Below are 22,682 nucleotides of genomic sequence, written 5' to 3' on the forward strand. Positions count from 1 at the left end.
ACTTTTTGTCTGTTGTCCGGTACATCTATGTTGTGTGTAGCACCATGGTCCTAGAGGAACGTTGTTTCGTTTCACTGTGTCCTGTACAAACGTATATGTATGAAATGACAATAAACTCACTCTTGACTCTTGACTTGATTTAAAATAAAAATAAAAAAAGAGTATATTGTTTATTGATTGGATGTGCATAAATGTCTTCTCAGGACTTTTTCTTTGATACAAAAATATGATTTATCTAAACATTTTTATATTTTTTATGTAGGTGTATATACACTGTACTTAATTTTAGAAATGTATACATCTTTCAGCTCATCTTTTCTTTTACTTCATTAGCTATGACGAGACACAGAAATAAGAGTCATTAGGCCTCATTTATCATTCACAGGCAAGTTGTAAAGTGCTAGAAGTATGGGATTAACCTGTGCCAGATTTTTTCACTTTGCACCCTGACCTGACCGTAATTAATCTCAATATTTTCTGAAAAAACTCAAAATGTCCAAATCCACACAGGTTATTTCGGCTTATTTAATAATACACTTTCCTGAAAATTTTGTTTGTGGGAAAAAAATATTGAAAAATACGAATATTACGTATTTTTTGGAATTTCCTTCAGAAAACTCAGATTTTTTGGGATTTTTGCCCGAAAACCATGAAAACATCAGATTATTGCATGAAACCCAGTGCAGATCAAAAAATCTTTGGGACTTCTCCCATTAATTTATATGTAACGTCGGCTGGTCTGAGATGCCGTATTTTCAGATTCTGACTTTTTCAATCCTCTGGGTATAATAAATTCTGAAAAATTCGTGTTTTTTTTTTTAAATTCCAATTTTATATTAAAAGAGTAACCAATATTTCACATTTGTTATAGCACCAAAACTTCCTTCGCTAATCAGCTTCTCAAATGCTTAATTTCAAGAAGGTTCATCTGTGCCTTCTTCTGCATCTGCATTCAAGAGCGACCTCTACTTTTTTTTCGGCAGAATCGCACCAAAGCTGCCCTCGACAGTCAGCTTCTCAAATGCTTTTTTTTTATTTTCAGCTTGGCACAGAACACTGTCCTCATTAAGCAATTTGCCAAGGTCAACTTCAGGCTGATGCTAGGCAAACCCTAAAAAGAGTTCTGTATGGGGAAAAAAATAGCCAAGTTGATGCAAAGGTAAGGGCAAGGTGCCAGATGGGGAAGCCCTGGCCTGAAGTAGAAGAACATACCGGTGTAGCTTAGAAGAAGGACAACCCCAGTTGGAAAAAAAGGGCAGCCAAATGGAAGGCGGATGATGGACTTCTGGCACTTGCCCTTCCATCACTCTCGAGAGTTGGTTAAAGCACAGCGGACCAGAGCTGCTCTGGAGTTGAGTTTTTGGCAGAGGTGGGAATTGAACTCACAACCTTTTGGACCAGGTTATCGACCAGAGCCGTGCGCTCTACCAACTGAGCTATTCAGGCAGGCTCTTTTAGGGAGAGGCCTCAGGTTGGTATTGACTTTATTAGGCAGAAGATGGACTTCCGGCCCTGCCGGTCAATGCAGAGGCACAAGGGGACAATGGGTTATTACAGTCATCCAGAACCTGTTTCATAAGGTCGAGTTTCCTGTGGTGTAATGGTTAAAGCGCCTGTTTCTGCCCGTGGGGTCCTGAGTTCAAATCCTGGTTGGGTGACTTTTCAGGTTTCTTTATGCCTGTACAGAACCCTTTATTGTGTGCAGGCTCGCCGATAGCATTTTCTTCATGCTGCATTCAAGAGCGACTGCTACTTTGGAGACAGTTAAATCAGCACCCCCACATGGCTGTTCTATGACGCATGCAGCAAATCACCTGGTTTCTTTACCCAAAGGGCCCAAAGGGCCCAGCGTGCGAATGCCAGGGGTGCATTTCAGGGAAAGGTGCCTTTTCATCAGGCTACATTAATGAGTAACCAATATTTCACATTTGTTACAGCACCAAAACTTCCTTCGCTAATCAGCTTCTCAAATGCTTAATTTCAAGAAGGTTCATCTGTGCCATCTTCTGCATCTGCATTCAAGAGCGACCTCTACTTTCTTTTCGGCAGAATCGCACCACAGCTGCCCTCGATAGTCAGCTTCTCAAATGCTTTTTTTTCTTTTTTTTTTTTTTTAAATCTTGGCACAAAACACTGTCCTCATTAAGCAATTTGCCAAGGTCAACTACAGGCAGATTTTTCTGCCTGAAGTTTTTGTAGATTTTTTCTGATTTAGATTTTTACTCCACTGTGCATGGGCGCTGATCAGAACAGTGAGGATCAACAGGACATCAGCAGAGATTCTGGCACAGCTCTCAAGGGATTGCACCCCGGCCCAGTATGTTCATTGAATATGAGCATCAGCCTCTGGGGCACTCCCCACTGACTTTGACTTATTTTAATATGGACCCTTAAGCCCTAATAAATCTGAATGGCAGCCCCTTGGCTACACTGTAGGTTATATATTTGAAAGACGTATATCTGAAGTAAACATGTTTTGCCAGTGCAGGATAACAGTAAGTAAGATTATTGGGTAGGCTCTAAGGTTTCCATATTTGGCCAGAATATGCATGAATTGGATGTAAAATCTTTATTCATGTGTGTGAGCCCTGACCAGTGATTTGTAATTTTTTTTTTAACTAGTAGAGCCAATAAAATGTATCATTTGTCAGCAAAAGAAAAATGAAAGAACGCAAGAGGAAACCAATGGCATGATATTAAGTGCTCTGTGGAGGGAGATATAAATGTCAGTTACTGTCACTGTAGACACAATGACTAGATAACAAAATGATCACTCTTGCTTAATGGTTTCTGTTGAGATACACAAGCATTCAAAATTGTGCAGACTGCTGTCTACACACTGCCAGCTGGTTAGTAAATATGTAGATATCTAAGGGCAGAGACACACACGAAGATTCGGGGAGATTTAGTCGCCCCGGCCAACTTCGGATGACTTTGGAAAACAAAGCGTTCCGAGTGCCATCCCGACGGCGATTTAGATTCTAGCTGGCGGGAAGGCTTTTCGGAGAGATTAGCCGCCCAAAGACGAGACGATTTGTCGCCAGGCGACTAAATCTCCCGAATCTTTGCGTGTGTCTCTGCCCTAATACTAAACAAAATATTTCCAGCACAAATCTGGGTTTAATTTGTTGACGTAAATGTTAACTTACACCAATACAATAACCAATAAGCAATTATTGCGGATCATTATGTTACAGAGTACTAAGTGATACAAATGGGCAAGGCAGGAAAAACCTACAATTGGTCCCATAATGCCCCACTGGCATACTGTACCACATACTGAGAAAGTAAAAAGAGCTGTTTCTATGCTGCTAAATAGCTCTCTGTTGTTATTTTGTGCAACCTTGTCTGTAAATGAGCTCTATAAAATATCTGCATACAATATCTAATTTTGTTTTTAATTAATAAATACACATTTACATGTTCTATAGATCATCATAAACACCATTGTATGTAAGGTCGCATATAAATATTCACCGCAATGGTGTTTTCCCCTGTGATTGTGAGCATATTTAAGAAAAAAAATGAATGGGTAAATCATGATCATTTAACATTTGTGGCAAAAAAAGATAAAGGAAGATTATTTCATACTTACCGAGATCTTCCTTTCCTAGACGTACTCCATGTCAGTACGTTACGGGACATAGCAAGTTAACGTTATCCCATGGGAGGGAATATGCTTTAAGAAGAAACTGTAATAAGGAAAGGAGTATCTCTGACTAGATAGTCCACCATCATGCAAACTCCTTACTTTAATATAGAGAGTCCAGGTGAAAACCCCAGAATAAGTTCACCAGGCTAAGAATAGAGCTATAGTATAGCCTATACTATGGAGAAAGAGAGAGAGCGCGAGAGAGAGAGAGATGTTAGCCCACTGAGAGTGAGGAACAAGTTAGCTCACTAACCACCACTTCACCCTCCAGAAGAGAGAGAGAGGAATACAGTCCTGTACAAGGCGAATTCAGCAAGCTGAAATACTTACTCTCCTACTCACCAAAAAGCATTCATCACATGTATGCCTAATTTCAGTGCAAATTGCAAGGTACCTGTAAGAAACACTTGGTAGGAGTAAGAACCCAAAACAGACACAATATAGGAATGATCTGTTTAGGATATATCCATAAATGTAGGATATCCAATGTACCCTGAGGTACCCAAGGCCAGTACCATAAATATCTTCATATCAGAATGCATGTTAGTCAGGACTGTTCTAACAGAAAACAGATCCTAAAGATCGGAGACAAGGGCACCTGAGAAAATAATTGGGATTAGAATTCCTTACCCTGTGTAAGGTCCTGTGATGAGGCAGACTCAATTAACTGTAAAGAGTTGAGCAACTACAGTACCTAAGAAAAAGCCCCTGTTGGTTGACCCAACCTAGTACTCTGAGAGGTATAACTGAATACCCCTAAAGTTACAGATCCCAATAACCACCGTGCAACTAAAGGACTAATTCCAAGATTTATGGAGGCAGATTATATGCCCTGGATAAATGTTTATAGTCAACCACAAACCTGTGTTCTTTCTACCCATAAGGGACCCATTTATATGTGGGATCAACTATACTACATATTTAATCATTGAGGCTGACCTTAGAACTGGAGGGACCCTATGGATGTTCCAGTAAGTGTCAGAAGGGCCTCTGATCCACTAGAGTCATGCTGGGTCCTATGTATCAGGTGTGGCACAGGAATGTGAATCCGAGAACAAACCAGGATAATAGGAGTGTTGTATCTGGAAGTTACCTGGACATTGAGCTCTGTGCGAATGTTTCAGACACAATTTTCAGCAGGTGTAAATGTAATACCCCTAGTATAGGGAACAATGTGACAGACATGGTCAAAACAGGCAAAAAATACTTCCAAACCTCCCATTTGAAGCTAGACAAACTTGTAGGACAGATACATAAAATATCCTTAATTCATTCTCAATGAATTTAATGACTGGAAGTGGTAAGAGATTACACTCTACTGTGATGACTGCAACCGTCCCACTTAAGGGAAGACTATGATCCTGCTCAGAAGAGTCAAGTACATTCTCGCCCGAAGCAATAGGACAGGTAGCAACTGCAGTATGTAACTGTGAGGAGGAAAGATCCAAAACTGCTGGTGTTCCAAGAGGGCACAGACATAGAGAGGGAAAATAAATTAACGCTCCTAGGATGCCTCCATCTGCTGTCCAATCAGTTACCTATCTGGTGTGGAAGAACAACCGGCCCTGTATTCTAAAAAACCACTAACTAGGGGATTGAGAAATTGAAGAAAAAAAAAATAAATAAGATAAATGGGCCCAAAATAAGTGCCTTCTGGACACAGAGCCTTAAGTCACAAAGCCGTTTTGTTTTGTTGATAGTATAAGGTAGTATAAGCAGAATATCCCTATCCTGGGCCAGACTTAAACAGAGGTCATCTCTATGGACTAACAAGACACTTTGAGGACTCCTATAGCCTGAAAACCCTTGGTTTGAAATATATACTTTATGCAAATTCCCAGTGGCCTGATATGTATGTGTACCCTGTCTCTATAGACACCCTGTATTGGCAGATAAAATGTCCCATCTATCCTGACATTAAGAATATCAGTAGAAATAGTATAGGAATAACACTGGGTAGTGGCTCCCCTCTCTAATTTGTAGGAGGCACCAAGGAGTCACCCTAGAAAACGGTAGAGATACATCTGGGATCCTTCAGCCAAGCATAGAGAACTGTAAACCTTGTTCTTCCTTAAACCTATGAATATGGAATTTCCACAGGTTGCACCCCTAGAAACTAGCCAGATGTCCTGGCTGCTATAGTGAAATTTATGGATGAAGCGTTCAAGTACTGATTGTTCCAGGAATCTTCATAAATACTATATGTTGCATAAAAATATAGGTTTATTGAGCCAACGTTTCTGGTTCCAAAAAAAAAGAACCCATCCCAAGGACACAAATCCTATATAGATATCTGTGCAAACATATATACACATTCATATACATGCCTTAGTATTAAAATATATGCACCTGCCTATGGCCCTCTTATAGATGCAAACATATATGTTGCTTGGTAGACCAGTTGTATTATGGAGTTTATCCATTAATTGAGCATTTGTTCTGAAGGCAGTAGAATCCCCCTGCAGGATGTGGGCCATGGTGCAAGCATATATTAAAATATGTGATAATAACATGTACCTCGGTCAGAGTCCTAAGCTCCTGGTAGAGCACAGTACCCGACCCCAGAGCTCGAGCTGCATGGGTAGTAATAAACCGCACAATTGACTGGGCAAGGCAATTATCTGATCCTCCATTCGTTCAGGCAGTGATCGGTGATACAAGGCTGCTGAATCTGGAAAAATTTACATTCAATGGTCCCAAAAGTAGTACATACCTGTGGTTATTGTTAACCCAGCAATCCTTATGACAGACAGGCTTCAGAACTCCTGTAGCGTTTATCAAGACAAAAGTTAAGCTTACCTGCCATCGGGAAAAAATATTGCCTAGTGCTTAATTTATTAAGCCATATCTTATCCCAGCAGCAATGCCATGGAATGAAAAGACATTCATATGTAGGTATTCCTATCAGTACTCATCTGGATTAAACCTGAATGTACCCCAGAAACAATTACAACCCCATGTAATGCATAGTTTAGGTTAGCTGCAGTCAGAGCAAACCTATATAAGACCTTCATAGCCACCCAGTCCAATGATCTACATCTATTAGAGCTACTGGTTCAAGGTGAGCAATAATTAGAGCATATCATACTGCAGAGAATAGGAGCATACAGATATGATCACAGCAACATGTAATACATAAAATATTAGCTACTGCTTAGGGCAAGCGTAAATCTGGTCCTAGCCGTTCCCAGGCCTGTGCTTTACATACCTTAGGGCTACCCATTCCAGGTGAGCCATAGCCAGGGTATATACTGCAGAAGAAAATATAAGCACAGATTCAATCACAGTAACATGAAATACATAGTTTATATTAGCTGCTGCTTAGGGCAAGCATATCTCAGGGCCTAGCAACTCAAAAGGCCTGTGCTCTACATCCATTAGGGCTACTTGTTCCATGAGAGAAATAGCCAAATCGTAAACTGCAGAAAACATGCAATACGTAGTTAGGTTAGCTGCTGCTTATAGCAAGCATGTATCAGGGCCTAGCAGCAAGACAGATCTGTGCTCTACATCTCGCAGGGCTACGTGTTCTTAGTGAGCAATAGCCAGAGCATAAGCTGTATAACAAAATAGGAGCACTGGTACAATCACAGCAACATGAAATACATAGTTAGGTTAGCTGCTGCTTCGAGCAAGCATGTCTCAGGGCCTAGCAGCCAGCCAGACCTGTGCTCTACATCCTGTAGGGCCACGTTTTACATGTGAGCAATAGAGGTACAAGCACGGAAACATGAGGTCCATAGTTTAGATTAGCTGCTGCATAGAGCAAGCTTATATCGGGCCCTAGCATTCAGCCAGACCTTTGCTCGACCTCCATTATGGCTACCTGTTCTATGTGAGCAATAGCCAAAACATAGAATGCAGAACAAAAATAGCGCAATACATATTATGGATTATCTGCTGTTTATAGCAAGTATATATCAGAGCCTAGAAGCCCCCCCAGCCCAGTGATACATATTCAATAGGGCTACTGGTGTCCTTTTTGTAAATGGCCTGAATTCAGCACCCAGCCCGACAGTATACACTACTTGTCAGCATAAGAGAATGTTAGCCCAATTATCTATTTGTATAAGGGCTACTGGTTTCAGGCGGGCTACTGGTTTCAGGCGGGCTACTGCTTTTAGGCAGGAACAAGCATAACCAGGCACAGTGCAGATAAGCATATGAATATATAGCATGCAAGCAGTTAGTTAGACTTTAGTACACTGCAGAACAGCATATGGACACACTCCTTACCTGCTACTCATTATGCAAGGCTGGAAGCAGACCCCTTAATGCCATAAATTCCAGGACACTCTATTGTTAACAGGAAAACAGGCCTCACAAGTTTACTGACAACAGCAGGACTTACCTGAGGCTGCAGCTTCCTCGCTTGCTGAGTTAGAGAGTGGGCGGAGCCATCTCCACTTGCTTTAGCTGGACCTGATTATCCTCAGCTGGTGTCTTATACTCAGCTGGTGTCTGCATAGGCAGGGAACCCAAAGCAACTGCGTAGGTTATACTGAGGCAAATTGGATAATTAGTGTTGGGGCCTCCTGCACAGGCCCAAGTTTGCTATAATATGAAGCCTATAGCGAAACTTTTTTATATATTTTTTATTTTTTATTATTATTATTATTTTAACTACCTCCACCTTAGGAAAGTCTGTTGAGGAAGGCAGTTGGCCATGACCTGCCCCCATTAAAACAAAAATAAAACAAAGGTAACAGGGGGCAGTAAGGTTCAGGCCCCTAACTAATTAGCCTAAACTAACTGCCACCTCCCTCGCCAATCCGTAAAAATGAGGTGTAGGGGCCACATACACCACTGCCGCCGGACGCCCTCTGGGCAGGTCGGGAGGGCACACGAATGGGGGGACAAGCACCTGCCACCCAATGCTCTTGATAGCAATACAGGAAGGCAACTGAAATACAGGCAGACAAGGAGTAGCAAACATTGCACCTCAGTGCCTTACCTGATTCAGGAGCTGAAGTTCAGAAGACTCCAGGTCTGAGGTAGTGTGCTAGGGGAAAAAAAGGTCCCATGGACCAAAACCCCTGTCCCTAGGACGCCTTCTGGGCAGGCCTAATGCTTTCCAAGGCATAAAAAGAGAAAAACAAAAATTTGCTTCTAATGATTGAGGCATTTGTTCAGAGAACAAAGCCAAGAGCATAAGAGAAGGAAAAAAAAGACGCCGGTAGGTGGGTGTGGTTGGCCTTTTAAAGGCTTGGGGAGGTTCCTTCTAATTGGAGCAGGGAGGAGGGGCTATCCCGTAACGTACTGACATGGAGTACGTCTAGGGAAAGACAATTTTCCATTTATTTTCAAGTAAACAGAAAAACTATTACTTGTGTAACATCGCAGAACCTAGAATTTTAACTTAATACTGATGATATAGTTTCTATGGCATAATACTGGCATGTTTTAGGTGGTCTGATTCTGATTCATTTTTAAGTTTTTTTCATTATGGTAAAAAGTTGTGACCACAAAAATTGTCAAAACCCTGCAGAAACCCACAATAGCTATGAAGTTTTTTTTGCATTTTATTTAGATCACACTAGTGATGTTGTTCCTACCTTACAATGTCATGTCAAGTTTTCTGTGTGACAGACAGGATCATGTAACCCCTCTGAGAGTATTAAAGGAAGGGAAGAAATGTAGAAAGGTGCCAAAAATCCATTAGGTACTGAAGGCAAATGTGTATCCTGAGCCTGGAATGAACAGGTGTTAGAAAAGTCTACCCAAGTCCTTGTTCCAGTATTTGTTAAAACACCACTTAATTACAGTATATTATCCTAAGCTCCAGTACATATGCAAGGACTCCCCTTTGAATGTTAGGGGTCTGAGTGTCACCCATATTCTGTTTATAGCTTGTCAAAAGATAGTTTAGGAGCTCCTTGTTAATGGCAACATTACACATTCACACTTCAAGTCAGTATCACAGCAGTGCTTCCCTACAGACATTTCATACAATGTCAGCATTATGTTGGATATAGACATTTTTTTTGACCATTAATGTTGGCAAAATAAAACTAAGGGTCAGTTTGACATCTCCCACATGCTGGCATTATAGATTTGCTACATTAAATAGACTGCTATATATTGTGTGTGTGTGTGTGTGTAAGTCCTGGCAGTGATACACTCACCCTTTATGGCTGTATTTGCGGCTCAGGGCTGCCATTATCACACTCACAGTACAGGTAGGGTTGCCACCTGGCCGGTATTTTACCGGCCTGGCCGGTAAAAATGATGGCTGATCCCAATGTTATTAATAGGGAAAAAAGATAAATATATAGGAAGTACGGTATTTTGTTCCAGAAAAGGTGGCAACCCTGAGTTCAGGTGATGACATCTGTGAAACTTTGCTTTGTGTTCCAATGGTAGTAATTCTTGTTCTCTCTTATGCACTTGTACAGTATGGCCCCTAGGTGTCTCTCAACTCTAGATATTCAGTATAATCTTCAACAACAAAAACTTTCTCAATGAATAAAGGTATAACTAGGCAGCAGACCCTGGTGCCCCAGTGGTATCTGCATGTACCATGCTCTTACACCAATTGGTGTGGAGAGGGACAGGGCTTCTTTCCATCAAACAGCAATGGGTGAGTGAGTGCACTTTCAGCTGTCCAAACCTGCTGTGAATGTGTTGAATGTGCTTAAACTTGGGCAGTTTCTGATCCCTCCCTATAGGGGTACTGTGCACCAAACATTTCAGTGAGTCAAAGGCAGGTATTCAATCCAAAGATCTACCCCATGTAGTCAAAGTAGCATCTGTGATGGACGTACGTCTCCCTAGTTCACGGACTTGTTAATTAGCTGCCATCATTGGGGAAAATTTTCAACCTTAAAGGGAATGCTCATGAATGTTATACATTTCATTAGTGGAATTTTAATAGAATGAATTCAGTGCTTCTTGCAATTTTTATATTTTGATTACTGAACATAACACACACATAAGATCAACCATTAATGAGACAAATAGAACCTCAAGCAGCTTTTTCATAAAAGGGAAGCAATAAAAAAAAAAAACTTTTGATACAAAACTTGAACCCAAAGATGGATCTGTGTGTTTCTATCCAGATTCATATTCTTTGAATAGAATTACATGTGTATTGCACTTCACATTACGTTATGCATTACATTTAATTCCCTCGTTATAGCAGGTTTAGGTTTTGAGCTAACACTTGAGCTTTCATGTTAGGTAGATTTCTTTGAAATGCTAAGTGGATGAAAATCGGAATTATTCGTACACCTTTCCAGCATTTCCTGGATCATTTACATTTATGGAGGATAATTGCCTTTACCTCTGTTTAACCATTGTACTACCTCATGCAACAAATACCACATATGGAGAAGACCACTTTACTTCAGTATTTTATTCTGCATTGCCCCCTCCAAAAGCTTTCCTACCACACATGTGATTTACTCACTTACCAATGCAAGCGTGCAAAGTACTATGGATGCATTCTGGGTAATGGCACTGCTTTGAGTAAAATGCACACAAATTTTGCTCTGCATGTGTATCATTCACTTATCAACCCTACAGTTTTTCCTCAGTGCAGGGTTAAAATTAAACATGTTAAAATTAGGGATGCATCGAATCCAGGATTCGGTTCAGGATTCGGCCAAAATTCAGCCTTTTTCAGCAGGATTCGGCCGAATCCTTTGCCCGGGCGAACCGATTCCAAATCCTAATTTGCATATGCAAATTAGGGGCAAGGGAATCTCTTGTGCCAACTAGGTTTCCTTCCCCTTTAAACTACACGATTGATGTGCTTATTTCACCTCTTATCACAGTTTAAAAGTTATCTGTGGGCTGCACTTTTTTGCTTAACACTAAACACATGTTTTGTCAGACATATTAACTAAAAATACTACACTTATTTTTTTCTGTTTTTTTCCCCCCTCAACAACTTCTTTGAGGTGCACAGCGATTACTGTTGGAATTTATAATACTCATTGAGTTAACCAAAATAGTATACACACAATTAAACAAACAAAAAAGAAAAAAAAAAAGAAAAGGTAGTGTAACCTGTATTATATCTGTATGTCTCTGAGTAGTTACAATTCATAAAATACATATAACCTGTATGTAAACTAGATATTGACCTTAGACATCCAAAGTTTGTGAGCTTCCAAAACTGTTTTTCCCCCTAAACACCACGGTTCTGCTTTATGGTTAGTCACCTCTCTTTGTACTTGGGTAATACTAGGGACATCTTGTTTTTTCCAATTTCTAGGAATCTAAATTCTACAAGTGTTTAGTATTTGGAAAGTCAGAAATTAAAAATTTTTGTTTGGAAGTTTCCAATAAATTCAGCAGCATAGCTTCCGGAGACTGTGGGATAAAGTCTGTCAGTTTTATTCTATGAAGCTCTGAAAATTAACTTTATCAGTAGCATATTTTACTGTATGTCCAGAAGTAGACATATTTCTGGTGATGCGTGGTGTATTATCTCACTATTTTTTACACAGCATAATAAATATGCTTCTTGGAGTGACTTCCGTCAGAAGCAATCTAAAATAATGGTTGAAAATCTGGCGTTCACAGGGCATAATATTACACACACTTTTGCACAGCTTTTTACCCTGTTTTTTGTTTTTCCATTTTACACAGCATAATAAAGATGGCCAAAATCTACCATGTGTGTGATTTGTTTTAATGCACCTTATTCCTTTAATTCATTATTATGTAAAATACAGATAACACATGTGCACATCTAGATAGACAGATCTGAGTAGTGTGACATCACTTAGCTTTATCTCACTGCTGGGTGCATATTGTCAGACCACTGCCATAGATGAATGCATAAAAATACAAGGTGTCATTGTATTTTGATTTATTTTTGTTGTAATAACAATAATAATATGTGTGAGTGTCTGTAATTGTATACATAGAGGGCATTCTAGGTCAGAGAAATAAACTCCAAGAGAGTTTTGTGGAATGAAGACTGACCCTTCTGCTTAGAAATAAATGCTATTCGCAAATCTCTAAGACTGCCATGGGCTTTGCCTTGACTCCCTCGTATGCCAACTTGTTCATGCTACAATTTAGAAGTATGGAAACATATTTCATCCATAAAAACCCTGATGTATTTATATTACATAGACGACCTTGTAATTTGACTTGGCACTAGAGAATCTTATAAAGTTTTACCAAGGGATTAATCAGTTGGACATTTCACACACAAATAAATGGATCCTTGACCAAATCAATCTTGAAGCACAAATCATCAATTAGAAGCTCTCATATTTTGGACATATAACCAGAAGACCCAATTCAATGGATCAGAAGAATTGAAAGGAAAATCAATCAGGCTGATCATTAAAGGGATTCTGTCATGATTTTTATGGTGTTGTTTTTATTTCTAAATTACACTGTTTACATTACAAATAATTAACTCTAACATATAAAATGTTATTCCTGAACCAATAAGTGTATTTTTTGAGCTGTAATATTCGTGTGGGCAGGTATCTGAGGTAATTTGCCTAGTCATGTGCTTTCAGAAAGAGCCAGCACTTCATGATGTACGTTTTTTCATGTAAGATAGTGGCCCGCAGGCCCCCCCTTGTGTGGCCCCCACATGAAAGTCTGCCTGCTGTGAATGCTTACCTTGTGTAAAAGGTATCAGTACTGAGATTGACTGGCCCCTGCATTGTTTACACCTCAAATTCTGTAAGTGTAAGGGCACACAATAAGATTCGGGGAGATTTAGTTGCCCAGCAACAAATCGCCTCTTCTTTGGGCCGCTAATCTTTCTGAAAAGCCTTCCTGCCAGCTAGAATCTAAATCGCCGGCGGGATGGTACTCGGTGTGCTTTGTTTTCCAAAGTCACCCGAAGTTTCCTCTTAAGGCAACTTCGGAAAACGAAGTACCTTGAGTGCCATCTCACCAGCGATTTAGATTTTAGTGGGGAGGCAGTTCGGGGAGATAAGTCGCCCAAAGAAGAAGAAGCGATTTGTCGCTGGCCGATATATCTCCCCCAATAGCTTTGTGTGCCCCTGTCCCTGCACCTTTAATCCTCCCTGCATTGTTCACACCTGTAACACCTGTATTGTTGACACCCCTTAAGCACTGTACTGTTCACACCTCAGACCCAGACTGAAAGTGCCACATTGTTCACCTGTTCACACTCATACAAACTGGGGGAGGGGCACCAAGTAGCACAGTATGACTGTTCATTTTAGAGTGGTCCCGATAGGTTTCCCGGTATTCTGCTGTATTCTGCCTGGTGTGTGCCATACCCTACCTGCCCTATGCTCCCTGTGTGTGCTATTCTCTGCCTGCCCTATGTTCCTTATGTGTGCCATACTCTGCCTGCCCTTTTCTGCATGTGTGTGCCACACTCTGCCTGCCCTATGCTCCTTGTTTTTGCCATACTCTGTCTGCCCTATGCTCCCTGTGTGTGCCATTATTATTAACATGCAATTTTAGAGTGCCAACATATTGCACAGCGCTGATACCATAATCCTACTCTGCCTGTGTGCACCCTACTCTGCCTGCCCTATGCCACCTGTGGGATGTTAGCCTGTAGGGTTTGTTAGCATTTTGACATTGTTGTTAGGGGGGCAAAAGGTGTTTAATCATGTGCTGGGAGGTGCTGTGTTATCCACAGGGGAGAAGGAGGCATATGGATTTAAGGGTATGATTTAATATGACAAATTATTCTTATATGCAGTGAACACGAAACATTTGATTTTTGGTGTGCAACCATGATTAAAGGAACAGTAACACCAAAAAATTAAAGTGTTTAAAAGTAATAAAAATATAATGTAGTGTTACCCTGCACTGGTAAAACTGATGTGTTTGCTTTAGAAACACTACTATAGTTCATATAAACAAGCTGCTAAATAGCAATGGCGGAAAATGAAAAAAGACTATATGGCACAGGTTAAATAGTGGATAACCTATAACACCATTATGTTCTACAGAGCTTATCTGCTATCTGCTGTGTAACCTGAGCCTTTTCTGCCTTGAATGTCTGCCCCCATTTCTACACAGCAGCTTATTTATATAAACTATAGTAGTGTTTCTGAAGCAAACACACCAGTTTTACTAGTGCAGGGCAACATTGCATTATATATATATATATATATATATATATATATATATATATATATATATATATATATATTATATATATATATTACTTAAAAACAATTTTATTTTTTGATGTTACTGTTCATTTAATGTTGATATGGTCTTAAAAGTTCTTGTGGTAACATGGGTGTGGTTCCAAAGTGGATGTGGTTTAAAAGGGGAGTGGTCAACGCTGACTTCCATTATCGGCCCTCCACCACTGAGACCAGAAAAATTCCAGCCCTTGGTACCAGAAGTTGGATAGCACTGCTCGAACTCAATGTACCTGAAGAAGGCGCAGTGGGACTTGGATTTTTATTATTGAGTGGTATTCTCATATACTGTATACCAGGGAGATATTATCGTGTGTCAGGGAGCTGATATCCTATTACCTTCCCATTGTTCTGCTGATAGGCTGCTGGTGTCAGGGTCTTGTGGCTCTTGTAAGGTAGGGCCAAGGAGGAAGCTGTATGCATAAAGTCCAATTCATGGTATCCATAGGCAAAAAGATCAGGGCAGGCAGCAAGTAGTGAAGTCAGGAGTCAAAGGAAAAATTGTAGCTTACCTAGGAACACACAGGAGTTGAACCAATATTGGGGCATTGAACCTAGGTCCTTAGCTTCCTTTTATTTTCAAATTTGACACCAAACCGCTGTGCAGCGACTTTGACACGCATCAGCTTGATGGCGTCAGTTCATCACAAAGTGACACAGAAAAGAAGAGGAGCACTATCGGGCACTCTTCACAGCCGGGAGTGAAAGGGAGGTGGGTGATATCACTTTAACCTTGAAGTGCTGCAGTACTGAAGTTTATCAGAGCACTTGACTGGGGGCAACCTAGAAAACTAACCACATGTCTACCCCCATGTTAGATTTCAAAATTAAATATAAATACTGTAAATATATTTACTCTTTTAAAAAATGGATTTCAGTGCAGAAGCACTATTAACTGATGCTGGAGCAGAACTATTTACTGATGCATTTAGGAAAGAAACATGTTTTCCTGTGACAGAATACCTTTAAGTAATATCTTTCCCCTATTGCTAGAGGTCGAAATTGTTTCGGAAAACAGTAAGTAACTGTAGCAGTTTTAAAGTGACTGCATTGTACAGGTTCAGAGGAGTAGTCCAACAACCTTGGCAGGCAAATCTGCTGGGTTGGTGAGAGGCAGGAGATGCTTAGTTAACTGTGGGAATGAGGCAGCTAAAACAGAGGCAACAAACACGCAACCTTTAAATTTGTACAACGATATAATTGATCTCAATGGATTTTGATTTTTAAAAGTACCCACAGATAAGTATTCCCGGTCCAGAGTCTTATACTTGACAGGGTCCAAACAGCCAGTAAATTTTACAAAAATTACTATCCATATGGTCACCACCAGGAGTTGTATTAAACATCTTACTCAGTAATAACAACCAATCAAACCTAGTAGCGTATGATGTACAGTTACTGTATATAAATTAATAGGCAGAGACCAAATGCCATATTTATCAACATGCCTATAACTATTATTCATGTGGACAAAAATGTAAGTAATACTAGTGTAAAATATTCATGATAGTGTGATTGAAATGTTTAAATAAAAAGTACATTTAATAATTTACTCTGCATAAATAGAATTGCTATAACGCTGCATTAATATTTCAGGGTTGAAGCAACTTCAAGTCAATTTAACATCAATAACATCATACCTCATTTAGAATTAATATGTATTATACGTTCTTCTGATGTATAATTGAGCAAACTGACTTGGTTTGACCCTGCAAACTGCAGGTTAAATAGTTACTACAGAATAAATTACGACAAGCCACTTCTCTATACAGCCATCGAGGTGAATCAGGTCTGAAAATTCTGTTGAACACAAAATGAGGTCGGAAAAGGGAGCACATAAAAAAAAAAAGGTTGTGATTAAAATTTAATAAACCAGACAAACAGTTTAAATTTTAGAAATATTCTCTAGTATTTTGTACTAATGATAATTCTGTCTGATTAAAATTTCACACTTAAAACGCAAAGCTTTGAATGCACCTTCTGTGTGAATTGTCAGTCGTCGCAAAAACGGAGTGGCACAGCTGGTTAATGGGGACTTTATACAGTAATACAGCTACAAAGCTGAAGGTCAAGTGAGAAATGCATGGAATGGCAATATTTTCTTACTTCCTCTTGGAGCGCATAATTGTGCTCTGAGGATAAGCTATAATTACATGCATCTGGTCTACTATCAATGAGAACCTGTGGATTATTCACAGAGAATGTTCATACACCACAAACTATATGGTTGTGTACAGTCATATCTAAAACACATCGCTGGTACCAGCCTTATCCCTTTACTGCGTCTTTATTAATCCAACAGAAGTAGAAAAGGAAATATAGGTAATAATTGTAAGCTCTAAGGGGCAGGGAATTTATTCCAATTGGGTACTGCAAATCCTTGCACTAAGTATTGATTCTTACTTATTATTTATATTTATTTATAATAACTATATCCCTGTTTGTGTATACCTTGTAAAGTTCTGTGTACATTTGTGGTGCTATATATTAAATACCATACAATACAACTTTGGCTTCAATCCCTTTGGGGCATTTGTAATATGTACATCTTTGGTAGTAAAGGAAATGTTCTTTTACATTTTATAAATTTAAAAACAAGGCAATTCTTGTTAAAATAAATACTAATTAATTCAGGTTGCAGAGTACCAATGCCATACATCTTAGGTTTCCAGCATCCATGTAACTCTATGCAGGTTTCAGGGTTGCCATACTTTTCCTGCAGAAACCGCCAGCATCTAGGGTTAAAATAAAAATTTAACAAAACTAGTGAGAACGAATCAAATCCAGTAGGGGTCCTACTTCCAAAAAATATGTTCATGGATAGGAATCAGTACTCGGTGTGGGGGGCAAAAGTTCTCATTTACAAATTGGAAGTAGTGATACTTCCCTGCGATTTCATGCTTTCTTCTGAGAAGTTATGCAGGGAATAAAGAAAGTTTTTTTTGGAGCAGAGCACAACTGCATTAATAAGATCACTTTTAAAATAGAGTGCACCTATCTGATGACAAACTTGGATGTGAGGCGTGATTGGACAGGGCACTTTCAAAGGTGAATCACCTACACTGTCCGATTGTGCCGCACATTCAATGCTGTCTTTAGATAGGTGCACTCTGTTTGAAAATGCTCTTAATAATTAATAATGCCATTGTGTTCAGCTGCAAAAATCACTCAACAACAAGTAATAAAAGGCATAAAGTTTGCCAATGTGCAGTTACCCATAGCAGCCGCTGAAAACCAATTAAAATGAATCAGATGTTTAGATGTTTTTCTTTTTTAAAAATTTTTCTTGGAGTAGCTTTTTGTGCATCAGGGCTCAATAAGGGCCTAATCAATCCAATATCAGATTTATTTAAGTGATGCGCTCAGACATTTAACTTCCATTTATCCAAAAATATAAACCAAAGGAAAAGGAGCCACAATTAAAAGTTAAAACATTTTAAAAATGCTCTAAATTCATGAATCCTAAATTCATGCTTTAAATTCATATTCCATATATATTACAGGACTTCATACTTTTTCTTCAAATGGAAAGCTTTTTTGTTTTTACAGAAGGCCACCAAGTCATACATTAGGGTGATGGTGAATGTTTACTTTTTAGCATTTAGTCAAACCAAATTTAGTCTGTATCAACGCTTAGGGCAAAGACACATGGTGATATTTGTTGTTATGCATTTTGCCGTGGCTTCTAAAAGCCAGAAAATACCCAGCCATAGGCAATACTGAGGATTGTCTCTGCTACAACACTCAAATTGCATAATAGTTTAAAAATGCCTTTATATGCATCAAACACATGCATCCAATATCACTTAGTAACAATTCCCTTCACAAATACGGTGTATACTTCTATGCCTTCCTTCATTTTCCACGCCAATCATCTGGATAAGCATCATTGCTTCCTAAAACAGGACTCCATAACCTAGCTATAATTCTCAGTTCACTGAGACATATTCCTTCGCTGAAATTTTCGTATTTAGTATTGAAGGTAATGATCATCAATAACAAATACAAATAAATTAACAAAGTCCATATAGGACACACGTGAACGGAGTATTATTCACAGGTTACTGCCCAGGTGCAAATTTGCACAGTGTTTATAAATGACCCCCATGTGGTATGTTTTATTTATTTTTTATTGGAAACACTCTGGGAGTCAATTAGCCCTTTCATTTTAAATAAACTAAAAGTTTTCCCCAGAAAGTGCCCTAAAGTGAAATAGCACAAAAAGTGGAAAGGGTTTAAAAATGTGGCTAACAGCAAAAGGATTAAAGGGTGTTTACAAAATGAAGATGAAAAGCAAGATTGTGCAGAAATGTTTCAAAGAATGAACCAAATGCAAGCAAAAAACACAGCAATGTATGCATCACTAAAGCCAAATATAGTAAAGTAACCTCAAAAAGCATTTTTTGTAAAGTAAAGAGTTTAAAGGACAAGGAAATGATATGTGAGAGTTAATCTTCATTGAAAGGTATACTTCTATTGATTACAGTGGTCCAACTCAATTCCCTCTTGATTAAGCCCTTTTCCAGTTTAAACAATACATTCTGAAAAAAAGCACAGAGTTTAGGAAAAAAAAAACACAGCATTCATCTTGCTTAGACTAAGACTAAGTGGCATGTGCAATAGAGAGTTTCTGGGCAGCGCACAAGCATAATTAAAATTAACGCACTTTGTGAAGTAGCGCTCTTATATACGGTCCTGAAAATCCCTCCCTTTCTCAAAGAACATACGGGATTGTGTGGCAAGCTTGGGTCAGACAGTACTCAGAATTTTCACACATGCGCATTTGTTCCTGCACGGCCATGTTGATGATGTCAGAATAGCTAACATGGAGGGCACGACAGATGTTTTATAGCAAATCCCGTAAATGGAGGAATTTGAAGCTAAAAACTTAGCAATCAGAAAGAGGCAAAGAGTACTTTAATTTATTGCAGAGTTAAGTTAAAGCCTTTCCTTGTCCTTTAAAAAGTTTTTTACTTAAATCTAAAAAATATGTAAATTATTTTTAGCTGTAAATGAATTCGGCAAAGATCTAAAAACTCACATTCAAATGATTGGGTCATTCTGCTCTATGGGATGGTAGTTATTTAGCACTGCTCAGCTGCATTACTAAGCTCTTTCACCAATCTGAATCCTTGCTCCCTGATGCAAATAGCATGCATGGTGAAAAGATATGTTACAGGGCAAAAAAATGTTGCTATTGAGTGGTAATTATCTCAGTAATATTTATAGTACTTTATACACTGTGCCCTTTGGGTACTGCAGAAACAAAATATGAATAGTGCATTTCAGTCTTCCTATTTTACCTTATATTTGCAAAATAGTTATTGTAAAGAACTGAAAACTTTGAGTTTGTGGCTTTTACAATATTCCATAAATATATCCAAAACTTACCTCCTACATATTCTTGGATAAATGACAAAACATCATAAATTAACGTGATACCTAATATGTATAATATTACCCAACCATGGGGCATGTGGATACCCCAAAACAAATAAAAGCAATATAATGTTGACCCTTTAGAACAGTGTTAAACCTTTAGAGCAGTAATTTCCATCCAGTGGCATACGAGCAACATATTGTTCACCAACCCATATTATGTTGCTCTCAGTGGCCGCAAAGAAGGTGCTTATTTTTAAATTGCTTTTTTGAGGCCATAAAAACCATGTGTACTACCAAACAGTTCACATGGTGCTAACAAATTGATAGTAAATCACAGCCCTAATGTAGCACTTCTTATGAATTTATGTCATGCTCGTAAAAAAAAAGTAAAAAAAAAAAAGGTGTGGACCTCAGCTTTAGACCATGCAAAGATAAATAAATTAAGCACATTTTTGCATCACAAATGCCCCCAAAGCAAACCAAGCATACTGTATATATTTGGAAAATAGACAGAATTAAATTCTAAATGGGTAAATATATTCTTTGTACACAAAAGTAGAAAACCACAAAGCTTTCACAAATGTATTGAATGAAAATTGACTCTGGGAAAATATGGGGTGCATATGTTGTGTTAAGCATAATGGATTTCACAATTCACACATTTTCATTTTTACATTAACAAATGCCCCATGTTACAACTTCTTGAGTGTGATTTACAAACTGCACCCTAATAAGCATGACAAATATCAATATAACAATTCTAAACACATTGTTATGTGTTTAATATGTTTTGACAGAGGAAAATAGAATGCATAAAAATTTGTGTTATTATGTTGGTAAAATGGTCAAGAAAACTCCTTGTAGAAGTAAACATGTCAAAAAGGATAATTTTTCATCCGCTCGCTACTTCACCGCTCATTTTGAATGTGACAGAAAATGATTTAATGAATCCAATTTAGAATAGTGTGCTTTCCTGAGATATATGTCCTGTTGTATAATTAGAAAGAAATGCAGAGGAGTGTGGCTTTAGGAAGAAGTCTGAAAGCTCTGGAACTTCTAGTACATTTCTAATCTGTATTAAAAAAACATATTAAAGTGCCGCCTACTGAACAGCTAGGAAAAGAGATGTTTCTTCAGCTTATCTAAAGAATGCTATAAACTGGAACTAATACAGTGGATTTAAAAGTGATGGTTTTTAAACATGTGAGCTTATGCTTGAGTCTCATCTAAAAATGTGAACTAAGCAGGTTAATAAGCAGTATCAAGGACCCAGGTCCCGATTTACCCTCAAACTTTGTAAGTACCAATTGAAAGTAAGACAAGACAAAGGACCCACTATCCATATGCAATTAAACTTTCCCAATTTACTGGATTGCACTGTGCTACAACAATTTTTCATTTAAAAAAAAAAAACTACCAACTTAAATATTATGAATGTATTTATATAATTGTATTCATTTATGTAAATGTATGTATTTATAATATGGACAACAGAAAAGGAGAATTTTAGAGATTTTGGGCCAAATTCACTAAGATTCGAAGTTGCGCCAGGCGCAACTTCGCCGCACTTCGCCAGGCGTAGTTTCGCCAGCGCTCCGCAAATTCACTAAAATCCGAAGTTGCGCTCAGGGGTAGCGTAAGGTTGCGAAGTTGCACTAGCGTTGATTCGCTATGTAAAGCGAAGTTACGCTGGCGAAGGGTAATTTGCATACGGCGCCAAATTCAAATTTCAATGGAGGAATACGTATCAGCACTACAAATGCCAAGAAAACCTTCAAATCAGCAAATAAAAATTTTATTTTGCCCTACACATGTGCCCACTGTCTAGGTAAGTTGCCATGAGCCAGGAAATGTAGGGGGGAAGGAGGGGAGCCCCAAAAAAAATTTCGATCTTTTTCAGCCTATCACCCATAATGTAGAAAACACGCCTGCGTTTTTTGGGACTTAGAAAACATTTTGACTTTTTTTGAAACAATCCCTTTCTACTCTATTGCGCTTCGCCAGGTCTGAGGTGGCGAAGGAAGTCTAGCGTAAAAGGTAGCGTCCAGTACACTGCGCAAGTTAGTGAATTTGCGTAGTTACGTCGCTAGCGAAAATTCGCCTGGCGTAAGGGTGCGAAGTAACACTAGCGAAACTACGTCAGCGTTCGTTAGTGAATTTGCGCAGTAACGAAAATGCCAAACGCTAGCGAATTAACGCTAGCGTTCGGCGCTTCGGCGCTTAGTGAATTTGCCCCAATTTTTTGTGAATCGTTCAGCATTTTTTTCTTTCATGCTTTTTCTGTTCAGATAACTTTTATGGCATTCATAGTTTTAGATAAAACTAGTTTATTTGTGGTTTCCAAAACCTCTAAAACTACACAATTTTTAATTTTGATAAATGGACCTCCTCATCTGGTCCCTGTGAGGTAGATAATTAGATTACCAGTGCAAAAATAATCCCCCTAAATAATGGACTCCTGTTTACAAAACATGAACAACAATGGGGGAAAGAAGGGAATTGTTTAAACTGGTAATCTACATCGCAATAACCAAACA

This window comes from Xenopus laevis, chromosome 4L, assembly GCF_017654675.1.
Source record: "Xenopus laevis strain J_2021 chromosome 4L, Xenopus_laevis_v10.1, whole genome shotgun sequence".
NCBI classification, from domain to species: Eukaryota; Metazoa; Chordata; class Amphibia; order Anura; family Pipidae; genus Xenopus; species Xenopus laevis.